General features: G+C 48.6%; 1 protein-coding gene across 1 annotated transcript in view; it reads left to right on the top strand.

Moving 5' to 3' along the window:
* Positions 1-17,990, top strand: part of LYRM4 (LYR motif containing 4) — a 182,571-nt gene extending 164,581 nt beyond the window's left edge. The window contains exons 5-6 of the transcript XR_007136866.1: positions 17,034-17,231; positions 17,382-17,990. The gene's annotated coding sequence lies outside the window, so the exon portion shown is untranslated. The remainder of the gene's footprint in view (positions 1-17,033; positions 17,232-17,381) is intronic.
* Positions 17,991-18,242: the final 252 nt, after the last annotated feature.

Raw genomic sequence — 18,242 nt, 5'->3', positions numbered from 1 at the left:
GGAACCAAATTCAGGCTCGCCCCCAACTTCTGATGCACCTGTTCATGACCACGGCAAATCCACTTCAGATAAAAAATTCTGGTCTTTAGCTATTGATTCCACCTGGGTGCCTTTTAACTATTAATGGGCTGAAACAGGGCCATTTCCTTCTAGTAAAAAGGGACTGGGATGGGGTGGGAAACTGAATCCACTCCAGATTTAGTCCATCTGGCAAACCAGCCCCCCAACACCTGCAGTGGGTCACCTCAAAGGAAGGCCACTCAAACTCTTCATCCTCAGCCCAGCGAACAAAGCCCCTGAGCAAAACCCAAACACTCCTAGTTCACTGCAGAGAGCCAGCCCACTGAAACAGAGGTTACAAACGTCAGTGCTTCTGGCGCCTCCAGCCTCTATCAGCCTTTCCAGGGTCCTCTCAGCTCCCAGTGACTCGGCTCTGAGGAACGATGAGGGCCCCTCCCAGTGTCCCCTCTTAACTGGCTTGGGGCCCTTCTCCAGATGAATCACTTGCTCTGGACGCCAGAGCTGCCCTCTCGGTGCGCAGCCCCACGGCTACAAAGCAGCCCCTGCCTCGGAGAACTGACCCCGTTCAAAGAGTGGGGTCTCTCATGAACCTCACGAGGGTCCTGTCTCTGGCCCCCTTTGTCCAAGGCCTTTTGCAAGACGCACACTTTTCCCTTTAGCTCCTCAGCCCCTCCATTTCTCAGAGAAATGCCTGTCTCTTTCCCCCCAAGGGAGAGAGAATTCTCGAACTTGATAGCAGCCGTCAAAGAAGCCCATCAGGTGGATTGCATGACGCTTGGGCATCTTCTATTTGCTCCATCTCTGGGAGTACTACAGCTGATTCTAGAAACAGAAATTGCTTGTCCTACTGAATCAGCCACCACCCCCCTTATGGTAAAGGCTCCATCTGTTAGGGGCAAAATTCACAGCACCCCCCCCCCCACCCCGCTCAAGATTCAAGCAGATCCCACAGCACTTCTTCCCAGAATCAGTCATGCCTGTAAGTAGAAAAGCCCTTCGAGGCAGAAAGCCCCTCACGGGAGATTACGAGGCTCGCGGTCTCATTGTCCCTCATACTCGGCCCTGTAACTCGCCCATTTTGCTGGTGAGAAAACCTAAGGGCCACGGGTGGAGGCTTGTCCGAGATTCTGAGCAACGATCCACCCCGTTCCCCTCCACACCCTGTTGTCCCTGCGCCTCACCCGTTACTGGCATCACGCATTCTTTACTGTAATGATTTGTGCAGGGCTTTCTTTTTTCTTTTTTTGGTCTTTTTAGGGCCACACCTGCAGCATATGGAAGTTCTCAGGTTTGGGGTCTAATCAGAGCTACAGCTGCCAGCCTTCACCATAGCCACAGCCATGCCAGACCCAAGCCGCATCTGTGACCTACACCACAGCTCATGGCAATGCTGGATCCTTAACCCACTGAGCTTGAGGCCAGGGATCGAACCCGAGTCCTCACGGACTAGTCGGGTTCATTACTGCTGAGCCACGATGGGAACTCCCTGTGCAGTGCTTTCTTTACTGTTCCAGTTGATGAAGCTCGCTGACCTTTTTGCCTTCCTGTGGGAAGACAATTCACCTGGACAGTAATGCCCCAGGATTTTACTGAGCGCCTTGGTATTCCTCGCAAATCCTGTAGGCTGATCTGGGTGGTAGAATTGCTCGGGTTCTGTTTGGCTGCCCCATGTGGAGGATTTGCTTCTTTGCTCTCCTCAAGCCTCCTCACAGGGAGACAGCATCCACTTGCTAAAGCTTTTAGCCCCTAAAGAGACAAGAGATCACCCAGGAAAATTGCCATTTATCCAAACCCAGTTTCCTTATTTAGAGCATCTGATACCGAACGCAGGCTACACCAAGGTCCAGACAGGCTTCGTGCTGTCCTAAATTTCCCCAGACCCAAAACTAAGCGCCCACTGCTTGGTTTTCTTGGGATAATTGGGTATTGATGAAATTGGATTCCAAATTTCTCTTTTGTGGCCAAACCTTTGTTTTACTAAAGAATAACAATGCTGACCCAATTTTATGGGAATAGGACTACCTAGCCTTTAAGGCCTCAAAGGAGAGTGGGAGGGACCCACCTGATGATTCCAGTTGTCAAATTCCTCTTTTCCTTTTTTGTATGTGAAAAGGAAGGCAGTGTCTTTGGGGTGTTCACCCTAAAACACAGAAACTGTTATTGATGCATAGGGGGTTATAGCCAGCAGCTGTCCCCTGTTGGGGGGGGCACCCTCCATTGCCTGAGGGGTGTTACTGCCATTAATTACATTTGCTTCTAACAGAGTAGAGTTTGGTGACAGGTTGGATGTAGGGCAGGAGGGAGAGAGGAGCCTGATACTTAGGTCCCGGGCAGTGTTAGCCTGTGTAGACAGGGCGCTGAGCAAGGTGGGCCCAGAGGGAGGGAAGCAGATTGAATGGGAGTCACAGGCTGGGAGGGGGCACATGTCCAGGGAGGCCCACCGAGCTGCTGCCTTGAGGTGGGACTTCTGCGGTGGGGTTGGGAGGGGGGGAGGAGGGGCACCATGCTGCCCTAAGATGCAGATTTCTGTGTTGTCATGGAAATGGCACAGGCCAGGCCAGGCCACCACCCTGTTTGGTCCTCTGCATCTTAGGCATACACAGCTCCCTCCATCCTCAGCACCTTCCCACCTTCTCTGCTCTGATGCCGCCTCCCCCAGGAAGCCCACCCTAACCCTCTCTTCCCTAAGCCTCCCAACCCTGTGCTTATCTTTATCTGTGCTCTGATGCCGTGGTATTGAAAGTGAGTGGTTTTCAATCCATAGCCCCACTCCCACCCCATCCCCAAGACAGGGTTCTTTTTGTTGTTTCTTTCTTTTTTTTTTTTGTCTTTTTGCCTTTTTCTAGGGCCGCTCCTGCTGCACATGGAGGTTCCCAGGCTAGGGGCCCAATCGAAGCGCCGCTGGCCTACGCCAGAGCCACAGCAACGCGGGATCCGAGCCGCGTCTGCAACCTACACCACAGCTCACGGCAACGCCGGATCGTTAACCCACTGAGCAAGGGCAGGGACTGAACCCACAACCTCATGGTTCCTAGTCAGATTCGTTAACCACTGCGCCACGACGGGAACTCCAGGGTTCTTTTTTAAAGAAGAAGAAAACTTTGTATTGAGGAGTTCCCGTCGAGGAAACGAATCCGACTAGGAACCACAAGGTTTCAGGTTCGATCCCTGGGTTACGGATCTGGAGTTGCCATGAGCTGTGGTGTAGGTGTAGGCGGGCAGCTACAGCTCCAATTGGACCCCTAGCCTGGGTAGCTCCATATGCCACTCGGCCCTGAATAGAAAAAAAACAAAAACTTTGTATCAAGAGCCGGGTTCCTAGTGTCAGCTGGGCTTAAGTACAGAGAAAGGAGACACCAAGTCTTTTTACCAGGAAGCAGCTCTTATTCGTGCTGGCACTGGCTCGAATTAGTATCCAGAGGCTGAGCTCCCAACGCAGCGGGCCCTATGGACCCTGCTTATTTTCCTGCCACATCTGTCTTTGTCCCCCTTACAAGGTACTCTATGAATTTTGAGCAGTTACAGATACGACTGCGCTTATGGGTACGGGCTCTGCTACATTGTTGCAGGACCGCGCATGCGCACCCAGGTACAGGCGCTGCACATTGCCTTCCCCTTGAGCTGGAACCCGGCAGGTGTACAGACTTACGGGGATTGAACTGGAGTGAAATGTTAGAGTTGATCCAACCTCTTAGTTATTTGGAATTGTTTTCCCCACCTCAGACCCCAGTTTTTGAGCCACAATGGCCACAACCCCATGTGGCATTCCAAGCTGGGACCCACAGCGGGGTGGTATGCTGGGAAAATCGCACAGGAGTGAAATTTCACCAGTCTGGTTTCCAGGCGTGGTTTGGCTGTGAACTCACAGCTTCTCTTTCATGAGATGATTTTGTACATCCTCCGGGACTTAGGGGCTCATCTATAAAATAAAGCCTGTGACCTAAGTATTCTCTAAGCAGAGCCGTCCAGCCACTGTGGTGACAGGGATGGTCTTTGCCTGTGCGTCCAGCCTGGCGCTGCTCGCTGAGTGCGGCTACCGAGACTTTGAAATGTGACTAATGTGACTCTGTGGAAGCCAGCTTCAAGATAGCACTTTCTTTGCATTTCTCTACACATTCAACCTTGTTTTCAAGTTCCTTATGTATGAGAATAGAAAACTTGGAGTTCCCTTCATGGCTCAGTGGTTAACGAATCTGACTAGGAACCATGAAGTTGCGGGTTCGATCCCTGGCCTCGCTCAGTGGGTTAAGGATCCGGCGTTGCCGTGAGCTGTGGTGTAGGTTGCAGACGTGGCTCAGATGTGGCGTGGCCATGGCTCTGGCGCAGGCAGTGGCGACGGCTCCGATTAGACCCCTTGCCTGGGAACCTCCATATGCCACCTCTCTAGGGTGTGGCCCTAGAAAGGACAAAAAAAAAAAAAAAGAAAGAAAGAAAGAAGAAAATAGAAAACTCAAAGATAGGATATCTTTCATCAGGTTTATGTACGTGTTTGCAACATTAGCGAATGATAGAGGAAAATTTTTAGAGAATTAATTTGAGGAACTGAGGGACCACCAAAAGGCTGCCCCAGCTGTGGGTGTGGAGGGTGAGTCCCAAGTGCCGGGAGGGGGGCGGTGCCCACGATCCCAGGGCCCGACCCCGACCCCGACCCTGGACCTCTGCCCAGTGGTGGGGGCAGGGAGAGGGGTCGGAGCAGAGCGGAAGCTGCGGTGTCTGCCTGGCTACTGGGAGATGCCAGTTTGAGCACAAAGACTCGCCACTGTCTGTGGACCTGGGTGCCCCCGCCTCCCGCCCAGCACCGAGCTGCTGTCTCAGGAGTGGTTCTCCCCAGGGGACACTGGGCAACGTCTGGAGATACTCTTGGTTGTCACGGGTTGGGGTAAGGGGTGCTGTTAGCTTCTGGGGAGTAGAAGCCAGGGGCGCTGCAAACATCCTATATGCACAGGGCAGCATCCACCTGCCGAGTCTCAGCGCTGCTGAGGCTGAGGAGCTGCGACTTCGAGCAGCGTTTCCTCTAGAGAAGCATAGTTCTGTCACTGTGCGCTCCTGGGCTCCTGGAGCAGAAGTGACTTTTGCGTAAGTAATGTGGCTTATCGCAGGGTAATTTCGTCATTGGGTTCTCTTCATTAACTAGAAAAAAGCCTCCAGTCATAGTTTCCTGCTGTTTACATCCTGGGCAGTTGTATATGAGTGAGACAGAGCCCAAATGACATTAAACAATCAAGTGAAAAACAGATCAGGCACAACGTTTTTATGATCTTAATCGATCAAAATAATGTTATGTGGGAGTTCCCATTGTAGCTCAGTGGGTTAAGAACCCAGCTAGTATCCGTGGGAACTCGGGTTCGACCCCTGGCCTCACTCAGTGGGTTAAGGATCTGGCGTTGCCATGAGCTGTGGTGTAGGTCACAGATGTGGGTGGGATCCTGTATTGCTGTGACTGTGGTGTATGCCAGCAGCCGTAGCTCTGATTGGACCCCTGGCCTGGGAACTTCCATATGCCTCAGGTAGTACCCTAAGAAAAGGCAAAAAAAAAAATCTTACATAAAGAAAGACATTCTCTCTGTGTTCGTTGATAATGGCGGCTTCCCCCCTACTGGTATATGTATGCGTGTATACTGGTATATACTTTTTTTTTCCCACTGTACAGCACTGGTATATACTTTTTTTTTCCCAGTTAGACATACAAGTATACATACTTTTTCCTCCCATTGTTGTGTTGTGATGTAAGTATCTAGACATAGTTCTCAGTGCTACACAGCAGGATCTCATTGTAAATCCATTCCAAGAGCAATAGTTTGGATCTGTTAACCCCAAGCTCCCGATCCCTCCTCCTCCCTCCCCCTGAGCAGCCACAAGTCTATGATTTTCTTTCCTGTGCGAAGGTTCATTTGTGCTGTATCTTAGATTCCAGATATAAATGATATATGGCATTTGTCTTTCTCTTTTTGACTTATTTCACTCAGTATGAGAGTCTCTAGTTCCATCTATGTTGCTGCAAATGGCATTATTTTGTTCTTTTTTATGGCTGAGTAGTAGTATATATTTTAAATGAGCTATAATTTGTAATTCCAAGTTGACTGTTAGGGCTACTGTTGATAAATGTGTTTAGATGACACTCACCCAGCACATGCTTCTGGCTCAGCATCATCTCAGCAGGGTAATTCCTCATGCGTTTGATCAGCTCCCTAACCAGCACCTAAGCTGCTGCACAGCAGGGCCCACTGTGTACGTGTGTGTGTGTGTGTGAGAGAGAGAGAGAGAGTTCTGCACAGCCAAAACCAACACTCAAAGACGTACTTTTTTCTTTTTAATGCCCACACCCGTGGCATGTGGAAATTCCCCGGGCCAGGATTGAATCTGAGCCACAGCTGCGACCTACGTCACAGCTGTAGCAACACCAGATCCTTTAACTCACTGCCAGGCAGGGGATCGAACCTGTACCTCCACAGCGACGTGATCTGCTGCAGTCAGGTTCTTAACCTATTACGCCACAATAGGAACTCCTCAAAGACATGTCTTAGGTTGTACATTTATTTTTTTTAATTTGATTGATTTCATGTTTCTGTGCTCTGGTCTTAGCACAGAGCTTGGGTCACAGAGAGGATCAGTACATGTTTGTTGAAAAGAAAAGCATGAAGGTTATAACCATATCTGTTCGTTCTACCTGATTGAAATTCCCTGGCCATAAATTTTGCATAAATAGATAAAATAGTGTTAAAAGAACATACTAAATTAGTGACTTGTTCTCTGAAATATTAAATAATTGCTCTGCCCCCTCTTTTTAACCTGAGCTGTCTATGGTGAAATTTTGCTGAGCAAACTAAACTTTAGCTTCATTCAAATGGAATAATTAGAGAGTTGGATCACGCAGTCTAATGAGCGACTTTTCCTGTGCTCAGTGGGATTCTGAGGGTTGGAGCCAGGAAGGGCTCACTGTTACCTGTGTGAATTAGGCTCCTCCAGGGGAGGTGGGGGGTGTGTGTGTGCGGCAACAGCCTCCTGGGGGTGGGGCCTGGAAGGAGAGTCAGGTGTGCACAGCCCTGGTCCCGCCCTCGACAGTTGCCCTGGGCTGCAGTGACAGCCTGCATCCGAGTGTGATTAGGCATTTGCTGCTCCGGGAGCTCCAGCTGCAGACACTTAACTCCTCCAGCCTCTGCTTGGCCGTGGCCAGTCCTGACCCATCAGTGCCGCCCCATATGCTCCTGCCCAGCTGAGCAAGTGTCAAGGGTCCCTACAGGTCTCAGATGAAATCCCCACAGAGAGGAGTTCCCACTGTGATTTAGCAGGTTAAGAATGCAAAACAGTGTCCACAAGGATGTGGGTTTGCTCCCTGGCCTCGCTCAGTAGTTTAAGAATCCAGACTTGCCTAGAGCCGCAGTGTTTCACAGATGCAGCTTGGACCCAGCGTTGCTGTGGTGTAGGCAGCAGCTGCAGCTCCGATCCAACCCCTAGCCTGGGAACTTCCAAATGCTGCAGGAGTGGCCCTAGAAAAGGCAAAAACACACACACACAAATTTTGCCCTAGAAAAGGCAAAAACACACACACAAAAATTACCAAATTTCATTGTGGCTCAGACAGTTAAGAACCCGACATGATGTCCATGAGGGTGCAGGTTTGATCCCTGGCCTCGCTCAGTTCATTAAGGATCCTGTGTTGCTACAAATAGATCACAGCTGTGGCTTGAATCTGGTGTTGCTGTGACTGTGGTACAGGCTCACGTCTGTAGCTCTGATTTGACCCCGGCCCAGAAACTTCCATTATGCCACAGGCATGGCCCTAAAAAGAAAATTTTTAAAAAAGTATGTGTTTGTGTGTGTGTGTGTATATATATAAAACTTTCTGGATTTCCTTATAATTTGGGCGTAGATGTTACAGGATTTGGTTATAAAAAATCTAGAAGATGCATTTCTCACATTTTTTTAGATTATTACCTAAAATAAGACATTTAAGAACCTTTTTGAGAGGCCGGGGTCATTGGGAGTGTGTCACAGGCCTCTGGAAGTTTGAAAACCCTGCCACTGTTTGCTGTCATGGAAACAATTGAGCTCCGTCCATCCTCCCAGGATTTGGAAATTCCCATAAAATGCCAGATTGATCCACTAGTCTTTTTTTTTTTTTTTTTGGTCTTTTGTCTTTTTAGGGCCTCACCCACAGCATATGGAGGTTCCCAGGGTAGGGGTCCAATCGGAGCTACTAGTCTACACCACAGCAACAGGATTGTGGGATCCAAGCCATGTCTGCAACCTACACCACAGCTCATGGCAATGCCAGATCCTTAACCCCATGAGTGAGGCCAGGGATCAAACCCGTGTCCTCATAGATACTAGTCGGGTTCATTAACCACTGAGCCACGACGGAAACTCTGATCCACCCATCTTGATTGGGTGGTTATCCTCCCAGATCTGTTGTACTGACCGGTTCTTCTTGTAGGACATGTTTAACGCTTAAAAGATTATATAAAACGCCACGCCTGCTTTCTGACAGCGTGTAGTCCTGCAGTATCACCTACAAAACGTCGTAATAGTAAAAATCAGAAACAGAAAGAATAAAATTCAATTAAAAACTAATACTAAATAAACCAAAACCTTCGCAGTGGTTTAAAAACAGAAGTTGACAATCCAGTTTTAAAATTGATATGAACTGCAAAGATCAAAAAAAAAAAAAAAAAGCTAAGACATTGTTAAGAAGAACAACTAAGTGAGAAACTACACAAAGACATAATATGAAACTAAAGGAGTTAGGGCCGAAATAATGAAACAAGAATTAAAAAACAGGAGCTCCTGTTATGGCACAATGGAAACGAATTTGACTAGGAACCATGAGGTTTCGGGTTCGATCCCTGGCCTCACTCAGTGGTTAAGGATCTGGCGTTGCTGTGTAGGCTGGCAGCTGCAGCTCCATTTCGATCCCTAGCCTGGGTACCTCCTTATGCGATAGGAGCAGACCTAAAAAAAAAAAGAAAGAAAGAAAGAAAGAACAAACAAGACCAGTGGAAAAGATCAGAGCCCCAAACCAAGAAAGAAAAAACAAGACCAGTGGAAAAGATCAGAGCCCCAAACCAACCCACACCTGTGACCTTGTGATCCATGACAAAGGAAGTACTGTAGATTAGTGGTAAAAAATACATGGAAACAAAATTAAGAAGCTAGGTCATTTGAATAGCCACATGTCAAAAAGCAAATCTTGAAACCAATCTTGTATCATCCACAAAAGTCAATTCCATAAAGAATATAGCTTTAAATATGAGTGTTAAGTAAAGTTTCATCAGATCAATATTTTTATGATCTTGAGATAGGGAAAGAATTCTTAAACAGATCACCAGAAACAGTAGCTGTATGGGAAGAGATTGATAACTTGCACTACATTCAAGTTAAGAATTTGTTTACTCAACAAGGAGCTACTGTATAGCACAGGGAACTATGTTCAATATCCTGTGATTAAACCATAATTGAAAAGAATATGAGGAAGAATGTATATATACATATAACTGAATCACTTTGCTGTACAGCAAGAAATTAACAGTGTCAATCAACTATACTCCAATAAAATAAATTTTTTAAAAGAGTTTATGGAGTTCCCACTGTGGCACAGTGGGTAAAGAATCCGACTGCAGCATCTCAGGTTGCTGCAGAGGCGTAGGTTTGATCCCCAGTCTAGCGTGGTGGGTTGACGGATTCAGTATTGCTGCAGCATAGGTCACAGCTGTGGCTCACATTCAGTCCCTGGCCTGGGAACTTCCATATGCTGTGGGTGGAGCTATAAAAAAAAATTGTTTCTGGAGTTCCCATCATGGCTCACTGATTCACGAACCTGACTGGCGTCCACGAGGACACAGGTTCGATCCCTGGCCTCACTCGGTAGGTTAAGGATCCGGCTCTTCCATGAGCTGTGGTGTAGGTCCCACGTTGCTGTGGCTCTGGCATGGGCTGGTGGCTACAGCTCTGATTGGACCCCTAGCCTGGGAACCTTCATATGCCGAGGGTGCAGCCCTAAAGAGAGAGAAAGACAAAAAAAAAATTGTTTCTTAAAAAATATCATTGAGTGAATAGGCAGTCACTGAGTGGGAGTGGACAGAGGCAACACACATAACTAACACAGGGCTCCTTCCACTCTTATAAATCAATAAGCAAAAGGCAAAGTTGAATAGAAAAATGGGTAGAAGGACTGACCATGTAATTTACAAAATGAAGCTACCCAAATGGCCCTCAACTTCCATAATTATCATGTAAATTCAAATTAAAGTCACAATGAGATTCTGTACTCATGCTCCAGAACAGCTGAGGTGAGAATGATTGCGCAGGTGTTGCTGAGGCTGTGGAGCAATGGGGTTTCATCAACAACTGCACAGAGTCTATGGTGTTTGGCATTTATAATCCAAAAATCAGTGTGTCCTGTGGCCAGGATTTCACTCCTGTGGTAACAGAAATGCAGGCACATGGGCTTCAAAAGGCATGAATAAAGATGTAGCAGTGTCATTTGTCATCGAGGAAAAAACTTGGGAAATAAATGAGACATCAGGTTTCCAGCTTGAACTGTCATCCTTGTCCTCACAACAGGAAAATTGCTGAACAAACTGAAAATCAGTAACTTTCATCGGGTTCCTCAGAGAACTGAAGTTCAGGGGAAACCGTTACCTCCGAAACTGGGGACAGGTGGCACGCAGGAATCCACCTGGAGCAGAAGCCACCACCAGAGCCAGTACCAGGGAAGGACGCACTCAGAGGCGAGTTGCTGGCCGCTCAGGGTGCACAAGATTGAGTGTGACGTCCTCAGGGAAGCCTAGTCTTCCTCAAGGGGCCCCCACTTTCCTGAGCCTACCTCCAGGACCCCCACCGAGCACAGGGTGACCGTCAGAGAAAACCGCTCCTGCTTCCTTCCTGCAGGGAAGGGGAGAAGTAAGTAGCCCTTGGAAACGATGCCCAGAGCATTCTGCTCTTCTTCTAAAAGCCTGTCCTCAAAGAAACTCTTTCACCAGAGCCTCACCATCCCGGGGGATGGAAAACACCCATCCCCAGCCAGCTTGTCTCACCTCAGTGGGGACCAGGAGGGAGGTGGACATCTGAGCAGCACTTGTGCAGGTCACAGCCCCAGCCACAGCTGGCGAAGAGGTGAGGTCTAGTAGACGCCGCATCAGAGAAGCTACTGCACAGTCGATACAGTGGGAAGCCCTGCAAGCCTCATTGCAGAAGACGAGGAAAACCCCGAGGTGATACCCGAGAAAAAACAAGGACACAGAGGAAATGCCAGCCTCTGACACCTACTGCTCCAGCATAAAGCAAACACAGCCTAACTCCTAGCCATCTAAACAGAACCTCACACTAAAAGCATATTTGCTTTTACCCAGCACATCCTGTCCATCTTTCAACAAAAAGTTACAATGTGTACTAAAAGGGGAAACAAACACCGCATGTAGAGACAGGCAGTGCATCAGAACCGGACTCAGATATGGCAGAAATTTTGGAATTTGGGGACAAGGGATTTAAAATAACTATGATTCATGTGATAAGGGCTCTCATGGAAAAAGTGGGTGACTTATGAGAACAGATGGCTAATGTAAGCAGAGAGATGGAAACTCTTAAGAAAGAATCAAAAGGAAATGCTACACATCAAAAACAATATAACGGAAATGAAGACTGCCTTTGATGGGTTCATCAGAGCTTAGACGTAGCTGGGGAGAGAATCCGTGTGCCTTAGGATATATCAACAGTCAAGTCCCAAACTGAATATCAAAGAGAAATAAGAATGAAAGAAACAGGATAGAATATCCATGAACTGTGGGACAAATTTAAAAGGTATAACATACACATACAGGAACTATGTAAGAGAGAAAGGAACAGAAGAAATATTTTCAGTAATAATGGCCCAGAATTTTCCAAAATTAATGGTAAACACCAAACCACAGATCCAGGGAGCTCAGAGAACACCATGCAAGCAAATATCAAAAAAATTAACATGAAGGCATATCATACGAATTCCCATTGTGGTGCAGTGGAAATGAATCCGACTGGGAACCATGGGGTTGCAGGTTCGATCCCTGGCCTTGCTCAGTGGGTGAACGATCTGGCATTGCTGTGAGCTGTGGTGTAGGTCGCAGACACGGCTCGGATCTGATGTTGCTGTGGCTCTGGCGTAGGCTGGCAGCTACAGCTTAGATTAGACCCCTAGCCTGGGAACCTCCATATGCCGCAGGTGCAGCCCTAAAGGGACAAAGACAAAAAAAAAAAAAAAAAAGACATGATCATATTCTAACTGCAGAAAAATCAAGGACAAAGAGAACCTTGAAAGCCAGAAGAAATAAACACCTGAATTGTAGAGGGACAAGGATAACACTCCCGTTTGATTTCTCACGAATCATGCAAAAAAGAAAAAAACCCTCAGCAGCTTGGAATTCTGTATCCAGTGAACTTGTCCTTCCATAGTGAAGGAGAAATAGACTTGCTCAGACAAGAAGTTGAGGGAATTTTCCCTGGTAAATCTGCCTGGTGAGGAGTGTTCAGAGAAGTTCTTCGGGGAAAAGGATGTAAGTCAGAGACTGAGCTGCATAAAGAAGAGAAGAGTGTGAGAAAAGGAAGTAAACGAAGGGGCCACGGAACAAGCTCGTGCAGGAGAGATGCTTAACCTCCTGCTGGACCACGGCCACCTGCAAGAGAACGAGGCTTCAGCATTCCCCCCAGGTGGTGTCTGCTCTGCAGGACTGGTGTGTGGTCACCAGGAGGGCGTTGTCCACAGGATCCAAGGCCAGAGAACCTGCCTTTGGGTGCTGACCCGGATGTCAAAGTCACAGACTTTGGTGTCCGGCAGTGGGTTCACCATGGCAACTGGTGGACGGACTCTGGCACCTCCCTCCCCCGCTGCCTGAATTCTTCCAGAGCCAAAAGTATGATGGCCCCACGGTGGATGTGAAAGGGTGTCACCCTCTAAACTGGTCACAGGGTCCCTGTCTTGTAATGGACAGGACTTCAAAGAGCTGCAGCAACGGATACTGAGAGGGACGTGCCATGTTCCCCTTATCTGTCTGTGGAGTGTGAAAAACCCACTTAAGTTCCTGTGGTGGATAAGTTAGCTAGATGGGGAAACCTTTCAAAATGTGATATCATATCATCACAGTGTACACTTAGGATATCTTACAATTAAAAAAAAAGAGAGGAGTTCCTGTTGTGGCTCAGTAGGTTACGAACCCAACTAGTATCCAAGAGGATGCGGGTTCAATCCCTGGCCTTGCTCAGTGAGTTAAGGATCCGGCGTTGCCGTGAGCTGTGGTGTAGGTTGCAGACACGGCTCAGATCTGGCATTACTGTGGCTGTGGTGTAGACCGGCAGCTGTAGCTCCGATTTGACCCCTAGCCTGGGAACTTCCATATGCCGCAGGTGCAGCCCTAAAAAGCAAAAAAATAAAAACAAAACTTATGGAGTTCCCGTCACGGCTCAGTGGTTAATGAATCTGACTAGGAACCGTGAGGTTTCGGGTTTGACCCCTGGCCTTCCTCAGCAGGTAAAGGATCCAGCGTTGCCACGAGCTGTGGTGTAGGTTGCCGATGCGGCTCGGATCCCGCATTGCTGTGGCTGTGGCGTAGGCCGGCGGCTACAGCTGCGATTCGACGCCTGGCCTGGGAACCTCCATATGCTGCGGGAGTGGCCCTAGAAATGGCAAAAAGACCAAAAAAAAAATTTTTTTTTAAAAACTTACAATTTTCTATGTCAATTACACTTTAATAAAGAAGTTTTTCAAAATAAAACATAAAATTTAAAATTCCCGACCCCTGCGACAGAGGCATGTTAGAGGAACTCATGAAGGCTCCGTGGATGAATGTGCACCTCCCCCAGAGACAGCGCCCCCCCCTGACCCCACAAGGACCTGGCGCACTTGAGTCAACGCCGTGCATGGGGACAAGCGGGAGTCGGTCCAGGGCTCATGGATGGGCCTGAGCGTGACGGAGGGACCACCACCTGTCGGCCCCTGGGCTGCAGGACAGTGCAGCTGGAGGGCTGCACGCCCCTGTGAGGCCCCTGCCCGCAGCCCCCAACCTGCAGCTGCAGTCCTTCCGTCCACGAGCTCACGCGTTAAAGCTCGGGCTCTGCAGCCTCCCAGGGCTCGGGTTTGAGGTTGGGACACCGTCTCTTGAGTGGACAGTTCAGTCTAGGGGAGAAGAAACAACCAGCCATGTTGTGTACGTGTCCCAGGGCTCCTGTGAGGTCACTTGTCTGCAGTCCTGCACAAGCAGGACACAGACCTGAGCAGAAATGCTACCTGGAAAAATGTGGAAGAAAAACGGAGCTGTCCAGGGTGCTGGAAATGCTGAGCGTGGGTGGAACCCTGCTCAGCTGGAGGGAAGGTGCCCTGCAGGCTGTGGGCACACAGGGGCCTTGGGTCACAGCTTCAGGAGGGTGGTGGCTCAGGGTGGCCTCCCTGCTCTCTCCCGTCCTTACCAGCCAGAGAGCAAAGGTGTCTTCAGACTGCATGTCTGCTGTATGATTAAAGTTCATTTGTCAGGAGTTCCAGTGGTGGCCCATCGGAAGCGAATCTGACTGGTATCCATGAGGACGCAGGTTTGATCCCTGGCCTCGCTCGGTGGATTAAGGATCTGGCAGTGCCATGAGCTGTGGTGCAGGTCGCAGATGTGGCTTAGATCCTGCGTTGCTGTGGCTGTGGTGTAGGGCATCGGCTACAGCTCCGATTCAACCCCTAGCTTGGGAATTTCCATATGTTGTGGGCACAGCCCTAAGGGGAAAAAAAAACCAAGAATAAAATTCATTTGTTAAATGAGTAGAACCTGGGAGTTCCTGTCGTGGCTCAGTGGTTAACGAATCCAACTAGGAACCATGAGGTGTCAGGTTCAATCCCTGGTCTTGCTCAGTGGGTTAAAGATCCAGCATTGCTGTGAGCTGTGGTGTAGGTTGCAGACGCGGCTCAGATCCTGAGTTGCTCTGTCTCTGGCGTAGGCTGGTGGCTACAGCTCTGATTCGACCGCTAACCTGGGAACCTCCATATGCCCTGGGAGCAGCCCTAGAAAAGGCAAAAAGACAAAAAAAAAAGAAGAAGAAGAAGAACCTCTTTCCCCTGGCCAATCCTTTTCTATTTTGCACAAATTAATTTATCCAAATAGTTACTATCTTGACTTCTGAGGGGATATTAGGAGCTGGGTGTATATATGGTGTGTGAAATAAGTATTTGGCAAGCAGATGTCTTTATTGGGCAGCTACTGTGTGCTTGAATGGTGCTCGAGCTAGAAAGGTGAGTAAAATAGATGCTTGTCCTCTAGGAGCGACTGCTGGTTGGAGATGGATTCACAAGTATTTACTATGTGCCCAGGACTCAGTAGGTAATAAAGAAGCATCTCTTTACTCTTAGTTGGTGGTTGGAGCTGAGAAGTATGGATGTTGGGCCCTGGACCCAGCCTGGGGAGGAGGGAGGTTGGGGAGAAGTGGCGGGAAGGTCGAGGCTTCCTAAAGAAAGTGGAGATTGAGTGGGCGGGTGGGGGAAGTGAGCTGGCAGAGACCCTCAGAGATCTGGACCTGACAGAGAGCAGAATGTACGTCATAGGAGCACATTTAGCAGTGAGCTGTGAATGTGAAAAACAGCACTCCTTTTACCTGGAAGGGCAGGTGCAAGAGCTAAGTTCTGGGCTGCTGGGAGCAGCACAGGCAGGCGGACAGCACGCTCAACCAGCCTTCCTGGGTTCTCGGAACAGACTCTAAGTGAGAAGATTTCAGATGCACAAATTCAATGCTTTGCACATGTTCTCTAGGGCACAGGGGGCTTGGATATTAATAACGTCGTTTGATAAATAGGTCACAGGTTCAGAAAATGCAAATATCCATTGTGAATCTCTAGAGAGGGTAAAGTTTTCAGTACACCAGCTGGTTTGGAAAGCTGTTCACCTGAGCCTCCTGAGAAACGCATGCTCAGAGTCCACGCTGGGAAATGCCATGTCAGCACCCGAGTGTCCAGGCTGCTACGTGGCAGGTTTCACTGGTCTGATTCTCTCTGAAGATGTGCTGCTTTCTGAGGTCAACACAGCTAGGCAGGCTTCAGGGAGGCAGCTGCAGAGCGTTAATGATGAGAAGACCCACAAATGGGCATGAAAGAGGTTGACCAGTTGACTGGACCTCAGTTTTACTCACAGCTCTGTGCAGGGTATTGGACAGTGCCAGCGCTCCATGATGGCTGGAAGCCCTTACTCTTTCTTCTCTCGTTTCTTTGCATTCTTCTGACCTCTTAAGGCAGTGCAGAGATTGACGTGGCTAGTAAAGTCAACAGCTATTTTTATAGATGTGATATTGGTTGGGAAACAGTGGGATTTCTTGACTGGAATAGGAGAGGTCGGTGGGCAAATAATTGCATCTGTTTTGGTCCCTTGACACTTGAGAAAGCTGTGCTTTCCAAGAATGTTGGTTTTCAGGATCAAAGGAAGCTAGTTAAATTTTTTAGTGAAAGCTGCAAAAGAGTCATCTCTCACCTGCATTGTATATTTCAAGGTTATCAGTAAATGTGCAGTTTTTCAGAGCAGGTCTGACCTACTCTTGGGGCTCAAAGGGAGGAAAAGAAATAGCTTTCTCCTGATTTCATAGAGCATCTGCTCTTGGGTCACCTGTATGAGATGGTCGTTACCCATTACTCTCCTTACATCAGTGTTAATTTCAGTGTCATGTGATTTGTATTTTTCATCATCCTAATTTTAAGCAGCTGGGCATTTTTAAGCTGAAAATTAAAGTTATTTGTTATAGAGGAACTAATGATGTACCCCCAAGGGTAGAATACAGCATACAACTTGTTATAAGCTGTGAACAGTCTAGAAGTTTTTTCTCTGATCTAAAGGCAATGATTCTTCATCCCTCCCTGCAGCCACACCCTTTGCAGTGTGATTTTACAGGTGCTCCTACTGAGAGGCAGAATCTGTCCCCCAGACCTTGCATCAAGGCTGACCAATGGAATGCAGTGGGTGTACTACTATGCCAGTTTGGGACCTATAGGCTTAAAAGGTCTTGGATGCTTCTGCTTCTGCTTTCAGAACCCTGCCATCTCCGTGACAGCAAGCTCACATCAGCCTGCTGGAGGATGAGATGCTGTGGGGCATAGAACCAAGTTGCCCAACTGACAGCCAGCTCACCCCCAGAAGCTGAGCCCCCAGTCAACCCACAGCTGACCACACACACATGAAGGAGCCCAGCTGGGATCATCTTAAACTGCTGACCAGATTAATCACGAGGTGAGTGGTTGTTATGCAGCAATAGCTAACTAATACGTATGCCTGCTGCAGGGAGGATGCCAAGTGTCGGTGATATATTCATCCCAAGTTACTTGGCCAACAATAGGCACCCAACAGATGCTGATTTCCTTTCCCCATTGTTTCATGTAGACAGGCACGCCTATGATTGGCATGATTGGCGCTTCAGTGCATACAGTGCCCCACCCACAGGAGGAAAGAGGCGACCAGTCTGACCACGAGGGCCCAAGGGCAGCCTGCAAAATAAGAAGTTTGCCTTTGATGTGTTCTCTCCAAATCTAAACTCGGGAGGTCAGGGCTGTGGACAAATTTTAAGACATGGGGCTCCCTCCTCTGTGGGGCCCCATCTTCCTTCTTTTGCTTTTGATCTCTGAAAGGAGGGAATGATCTCAGGCTGAGAAGTAGTTGGGAGGCAGCGCTTAACCCTTGGAAGCTTCCTGCTTGCACCCCTCGGCTCCCACACCAAATTCAATGCTGTCTCCCCACCTTGGGTCTGAGGAGAGATGCTGGTAGGAGGGGGTGTTCCCTCACCTCTGGCAGAGACGGCGGAGTTCAAGCACTTCACCCCCCTGAGGTCAGGGGGAGTCAGAGCCCCTAAAGCTGCACTCCCAATATAGTGGACACTTGCAATATGTGGGCACTAAGCCTGGAGTGACTGGTGTGAATTAAGACATAGCGTTAGTATGAAATAGAGTGAATTTCAAAGATCGAGTCCACACCATAAAAGACTGTAAAACATTTCATTAAATCTTATATTGATTGCACATTAAAACGATAAGTTTGGGGAGTTCCCATCGTGGCGCAGTGGTTAACGAATCCGACTAGGAACCATGAGGTTGCGAGTTCGGTCCCTGCCCTTGCTCAGTGGGTTAAGGATCCGGCGTTGCCGTGAGCTGTGGGGTAGGTTGCAGACGCGGCTTGGATCCCGTGTTGCTGTGGCTCTGGCGTAGGCCGGTGGCTACAGCTCCGATTCAACCCCTAGCCTGGGAACCT

The sequence above is a fragment of the Phacochoerus africanus genome, chromosome 9, assembly GCF_016906955.1.
Source record: "Phacochoerus africanus isolate WHEZ1 chromosome 9, ROS_Pafr_v1, whole genome shotgun sequence".
Taxonomy (NCBI): Eukaryota; Metazoa; Chordata; class Mammalia; order Artiodactyla; family Suidae; genus Phacochoerus; species Phacochoerus africanus.
The sequence above is the reverse complement of the archived record's forward strand: the minus strand, read 5'-3'. Positions and strand labels throughout refer to the sequence as shown.